At 45.9% G+C, this 6,252-nt stretch overlaps 1 pseudogene across 1 annotated transcript; it reads left to right on the top strand.

Moving 5' to 3' along the window:
- Positions 1 to 291: 291 nt before the first annotated feature.
- LOC308419420 (RNA transcription, translation and transport factor protein-like) lies at positions 292 to 1,014 on the top strand (annotated as a pseudogene). Its single transcript has one exon. The product of its transcript is annotated as an RNA transcription, translation and transport factor protein-like (transcript).
- The last annotated feature ends 5,238 nt before the right edge of the window (positions 1,015 to 6,252 follow it).

Raw genomic sequence — 6,252 nt, 5'->3', positions numbered from 1 at the left:
CTGGCTGCTGTTATGACTTTTGCCTACGAGTTTGTAGCAAGTGATATACTTGTGTGACTTTTACTGTCAGAGAAGTAGTCATTGTCTACATTCTTTTCAAAATGACTAGTTTTATCATTCATAATTAGGTATGGGTCTGACGTGGGTCTGTGAGTGTAAGTGTCTTAGGGTTTCACTGCTGTGAAGAGACACCATGCCCTCACCGCGTCGCCGGTGCCTGTGCCACCTGCCTGCCTCACCTCACTTCTGTCCTTTCCGAGACCCGGGCGGCCAGTGCGAGCAGCAGGGACCATGTTCAGAAGCAAGCTCACAGCCCTGGATTACCACAACCCCGCAGGCTTCAACTGCAAAGATGAAACAGAATTTGGAAACTTTATCATTTGGCTTGGAGACCAGAAAATCAGACACTACAAGATTGAAGACCGAGAGAAACATCCACAGCAGTGACAGGCCCACGTTCTGTGAAAAGTATCTCAGAGATGATAACTGTCTCTTCACGATTCAGGATCAGCAAGAAACGGTTGACTGACTTCTTGGGTTAGACTTGAATATGGAGATAACACTGAAAAATACAAGGACTTAATCCCTGATAACAGGAAAGACACTGACAACACAGCTAAAAATGCAGAACCACTGATCAACTTGGACGCAAATAATCCTGATTTTAAGGTGGGTGTCGTGGTTCTGGCTAACCTCCTTCAGATTCAGCGTCATGATGACTACTTGGCAATGCTTAAGGCAATTCGAATTTTGGTTCAGGAACGTCTAACACAGGATGCTGTAGCTGAAGCAAATCAAACAAAAGAGAGCCTACCTGCTGCTTTAGACAAACATATTCCTGGCTTTGACACAGGAGATGATGCAGTTCTTAAAGAAGCTGCTCAGATCCTGCAGTTGCTGCACATAGAAGAGCTCAGAGAGCAACAGACAAAAAGTAATGAAGACATCGTAGCTGTTCAGGCCAGCACTGCTGATTCAAAGACAGACCACAGGCTGGGGGAAGTTGGGAGATGAGCACGTGGGTGTCAGCTTCTCACCTGCTTCGGGATAGGAACTGTCATACCGGCATGTGCCTGGAAATCAGACGTGACACTTTCAAGGGAGGAGTCCCAGGAGATTGACCATGTTCTAGAGATTTACCACCACTGCTTTTTTTTTTCTTTAATAAAGTTGGAGAAGTAAAGAGAAGGAGGAGGAGGAGGAGGAGGAGGAGGAGGAGGAGGAGGAGGAGGAGGAAGAGGAGGAGGAGGAGGAGGAGGAGGAGGAGGAGGAGGAGGAGGAGGAGGAGGAGGAGGAGGAGGAGGAGGAGGAGGAGGAGAAGAAGAAGAAGAAGAAGAAGAAGAAGAAGAAGAAGAAGAAGAAGAAGAAGAAGAAGAAGAAGAAGAAGAAGAAGAAGAAGAAGAAGAAGAAGAAAAGAACAGACACCATGGCCACAGCAACATTTAACCTGGGCTGACTGGCTTTCAGTCCATTATCCTTATGGAGGGAAACAGGGCAATGTCTAGGCAGGCATGGTGCTTGTTGCTGGAAGGCTACTAGGAGAAGACTGTCTCTCATGTGGTTAGGAGGAGGGTTTCATTGCCTACCCCCACAGTGAAACACTTCCCCCAACAAGGCTATACCTTCTAATAGTGCCATTCCCTGGGCCAAGCATATTCCAACCAGTATAGCAAGTATCTGTGGAATTCAGAAGATGGTATCAGAGTTACTGCATCTGGAGCCACAGGTAGTTGTGAACTGCCCACTGTGGGCCCTGGGAACTGAACTTGGGCCCTCTGTAAGAACAATACATGGTCTTAGCTGCTGAGCCATTTTTCCAGCCTCCACTGTCTACATTCTTATGAGTGGAATAGACAGTAATGTTAATCAATGAAACCCCAAAGAAAATCATCAGTCAGAACTCACCAGGGTCTTTCTCCTGAGCCATTTGCCCCCATACATGGTTCATACCAGATATCAGAACCCAACAACCAAGTCAAGGTAACAGATAGTGCTTAAGGTGGCATCAAGTGATTGAAAAACAAGTCACTCATGGATGGCCATCATATTGCTTAACCTAATGTACTTGTATTTTTAAAGTGGCAATGTAGACAAATAGCCTAACCAGGAAAGGACAAAGGCAGTCACTGGAGTGAGAGGTGTGCTGTGTGAGTACCCCCAAGATGACCCTTTGTTCTCTCCAGCCCCCCATGGGTAAGGAAAAAGAGACTCTACTTCCATTCTGACAGTCAGACACCCAAGGGTGTTTCTGGTGCTGTTCCATGCAAGCAGATTTCTTCCAGCCCCCACTCCAGGAGATCAGCCCCTCTTATGTGAATAAACAGTGTGCATGTTTTCTACTGCTTGTCTTAAGAGACATGCCACAAAAGGTATAAAATACAGAGGATCAAGTGTCAACAGTCTCTACGCTAGATTGGCAGCCATCTTGGCTCTAATATCTCATAATCATACTAGTAAACTTGAAGAGAGGAATAAGAGGCAGCTAGGAGTAGAGGAAACAAGAGTTCCCATTTATGTAGTTATTGTGGTTTATAAATATTTTGTAAGTATATCCTCACTTGAACCCCGAGAGGCTCTGGAAATAGAGAAGACATGGTCATTCCATCTGAGATGAGGAAACAGGGGTTGGGGACGTAGCTCAGAATGAGAGCATTTGTATATAGTGTGGGAGTCCTGAGTTCATCTCCAGCACTACTGAAAACAAAGAGTAAATATGCCTGAACTCAGAGTAACCTGCTCCATGGAGGGTCTACTAGATTCCCAGCCTGGCTGTGCTGAGCTCTGTGTAACTCCATGGGCAGGTATGGAACCCTTTGGTGTCATTGCCTTCCGTATGGGTTGGACTCAAAGATTGTAAATGAATCTTAGTATTTCTAATGATGTTTGGGGATCTTTTCACCACGAACATAATCTAACCTCATCTAATTAGACTCAGTGAACATCCCTCCCATCAATGACCACTCCAGCCAAAGACCCTTATTTCTGAATGAAGATATGGGCTCTCCTCCATCCTGCAGATACACGTTGGCACCCACTCCAAACACTGGAAACTCTAGGAACCTTTCCTCCCACTTATACTGGTGGAAGGAATGAGAACTTTTGTGAGTATTTCTGCTGTGGGGTGGAGGGGCCTCATGCTTGGTGCTGGGGCTGGGGTTGAATGCCTTCTCCTCCAAGAGTTGGGTTTTAAAGGTACCTGAGTCCTGTAAGGTTAAGGTTCTGCATTTAGTGGGCAGTCTTGTATTGGTTGGACTTCCTTGTCTTAGTTGGCAACTCAACCTTACTCTCTGTCTTAGTTGAGGTTTCTATTGCTGCAACAAAACACCATAACCAAAAGCAGGTTGGGGAGGAAAGGGTTTATTCACCTTACACTTCCACATCACTGCTCATCACCAAAGGAAGTCAGGACAGGAACTCACACAGGGCAGGAACTTGGAGGCGGGGGCTAATTGATGCAGAAGTCATGGAAAAGTGATGCTTGATGCCTTGTTTCCCGTAGCTTGCTCAGTCTGCTTTCTTATAGAACCTAGAACCACCAGCCCAGGGGTGGCCCCACCCAGAATGGGATGGGTCCTCTTACATTGATCATTAATTGAGAAAATGCCTTACAGCTGGACCTCATGGAGACATGTCCTCAACCGAGGCTCCTACCTTTTTGATGACTCTAGCTTGTGATCAAGTTGACTCATACACACAGCCAGTACACTCTCCGAATCTGCAGTTCCTCCGAAGCAGGAGTTTTAAGTCTCGTCAGATGCAGGTTAAAGAACACAAGCTTACTTTAGCTGCAGACTGTCCCCTCTTGTACCGAGCCATCTTTGCTAATGCTGCACTCATAGTTTTTAGCCCAGAGGCAGGTTATAGCAATGTCCAATCAGTGACTGCAGATAGCTGCTCTTTGGACTTGTTTCCATGGTTAGGTACATTTTCTCCAATGTCTTTACAGGCTAAGCAGCTTCAGCCTCCAATACCCAGGCCAGAGCAGCAGTCAAGGGTGTAAAATGTCCGTTGTGGTGGATAAAGTCCTGGTGTTTTGATGTTGACGCCAGGCCTTTCCTCAAACTGCTAGCCTGGCTCCAGTGTTAGACACAACACTGGACTGGGAGGGGTATGGGAGACTGTGGCTATGAAGGGTGGCATTTCTTATCTAGTGCTGACCTCATTTATAGTTCAAGGGGGAGGGAGGGGACCGTGTGGAACTTGAAAGAAAGATCAGCACACTCTGGCCTCAGGATGGTTGTTCATGATTTTTGAACATTCGTGAGGCCATTTAAGAGAAAGGTTCCATAAACTCAGGTAACCAGTGAGGGGAATTCACCAAGTTCTTATTTTGTTAATTCCATGTTTGCTTTCTGTGAGCACTCAGCATCCTGGGAGAAGTCGGCATTTATAAATAGCTTATATAGTAGGCAGACAGATAAGTGTCAGAAGAGACACTACATACAAATATGCTGCCTCAAGATTCAGTTTCACTGGGAAGGGTCCGAAGAGCATTTTGGAACGGGTATAAAGTTTTTTGTTTTTTTTGTTTTTTGGTTTTTTTTTTTGTTGTTGTTTTTTGTTTTTTTTCTTTTTTCTTTTTTTTTTTTTAATGCAGGTTTTCGACATGGGCTCAGAGAAACGGAAGGAGTCTGAAGAGGGGAGAAAACCAGGTATGGGTGCAGCTTGGGTCAGCCAGAGGTGTGTATCATAAGAGCATCCAGCATAGTGTGTTAGCTGCACTCTTCGTTGCTATGATAAAAGAGGCCTGAAGGAGGGTAACTTTTGGCTTACAATCTTGAGAAGATGCAGTCAGCCATGGCAGGGAGAATGAGGTAGCTGGTCACGTGCCTCCTGTGTGAGAAAGCAGAACAGGGGTGCTAGGGCTCAGCTCAGCTTCTCCTACTCATTCCACCTGAGACCCATAGAATGGTGCCGTGGACCTCCAAGTGGATCTTCCATCATAGACATACCCAAAGGCTTATCTCCTAGATGATCTTAGATCTTATCAAGTTAACGATATTAACCACTGAGTGTAATGAAGGGCAAAGCTAGGGCGAAATCCATAGAATAATGATGGGAAAGCAAGCTTAGGTTTGTCTTTCCTTCATCCCTCCTTCCTTTCTTTTTTAGACATTGTCTTGAGTACACCAAGCTTGGCCTCGAACTCCTCTTGCAGCCAAGGATGACCATGAACTTCCTGCCTCCAGAGTGCTGAGGTTATAGGAGTGTACTATAGAGCAAGGGATCAGATCCAGGGCTTCATGCAAGCTAGACACATGTTCTACCAACTGAGCTCAGCCTCAGCATACATTGTAGGAGTTTTGACTTTATTCCATGAAGTTCTTGTGAAGGAGTTGGAGAAGGTGCCATGGTATGCCAGGTTTGTGTTTCAGGAGCCTCACAGGGACATCAGGGCATTGGATGGACTCATTTCGGATGGTGGGAGATGGGGGTAAAAGCATATTGATACATTCAAGGCAGAATGTGCAGGCACCAAGACAGACAGGGGAAGGGAAGCCTTCAAGAGCCAGCATGAAGTGCCTGCTAAAGGTTTTTATAGTTCAGACACACAGTTCTTTAGAGCAGATTCTGTGTTAGCACAGACACTTTTGGCTGCTCTTGCATGACAAAGGGTTGCTGCGGTTCCCTGTGGCCCATTGGATCACACCCAAGCTTCCCGGACTGTCTTTCAAGAATCCATTACCTGGCTCCTTTATGGGTCTCTCTACCAAAGTCTACAGACATTCACACCAAAACCAACCATTTAGGGTTTTGTTTGCTTGTTTGTTTGCTTTTAGGCCAAGTCAAATTGCTCATGGTCCTTAGCTTTGCCTTGGTTCCTGGTCTTGAAGGCCCCTCAGCTGATACAACCTCAGCCACTAGGTCACTCAGCCAGTCACATGCAGGTAGACACAGGCTTGAATGCTCACTTTGGCCTCTGCCTCTTAAGTTCAATAATGTTTCATCCACTGAGGGTTCTGTGGGACTGACACTGCTCTGAGCTATGACAAATTGTTATAGCTCATGCTGGCTCCCAGGGGACAGACCAAGATGAAACAGTGGGTGAGGCTCAGCCACATACTTCTCTCTGCCTCCGATTTAACCATGTCCGCTTAGTTAGCTTTAGGGGCTCTCGATATGAGTTTAAGGGAAAATACATTTGAACAATTTCGATGCTGCAAAAGACGGCTTTGAACGCAGTCACCCACACCAACGTCCTTTTGATGCAAGAATGAACAAAGGAGGTAGAAGGAATTTTCCCATCTATTT

The sequence above is a fragment of the Micromys minutus genome, assembly GCF_963924665.1.
Source record: "Micromys minutus genome assembly, chromosome: 4".
Lineage (NCBI taxonomy): Eukaryota > Metazoa > Chordata > Mammalia > Rodentia > Muridae > Micromys > Micromys minutus.
This window is presented reverse-complemented; position numbering and strand designations above follow the sequence as displayed.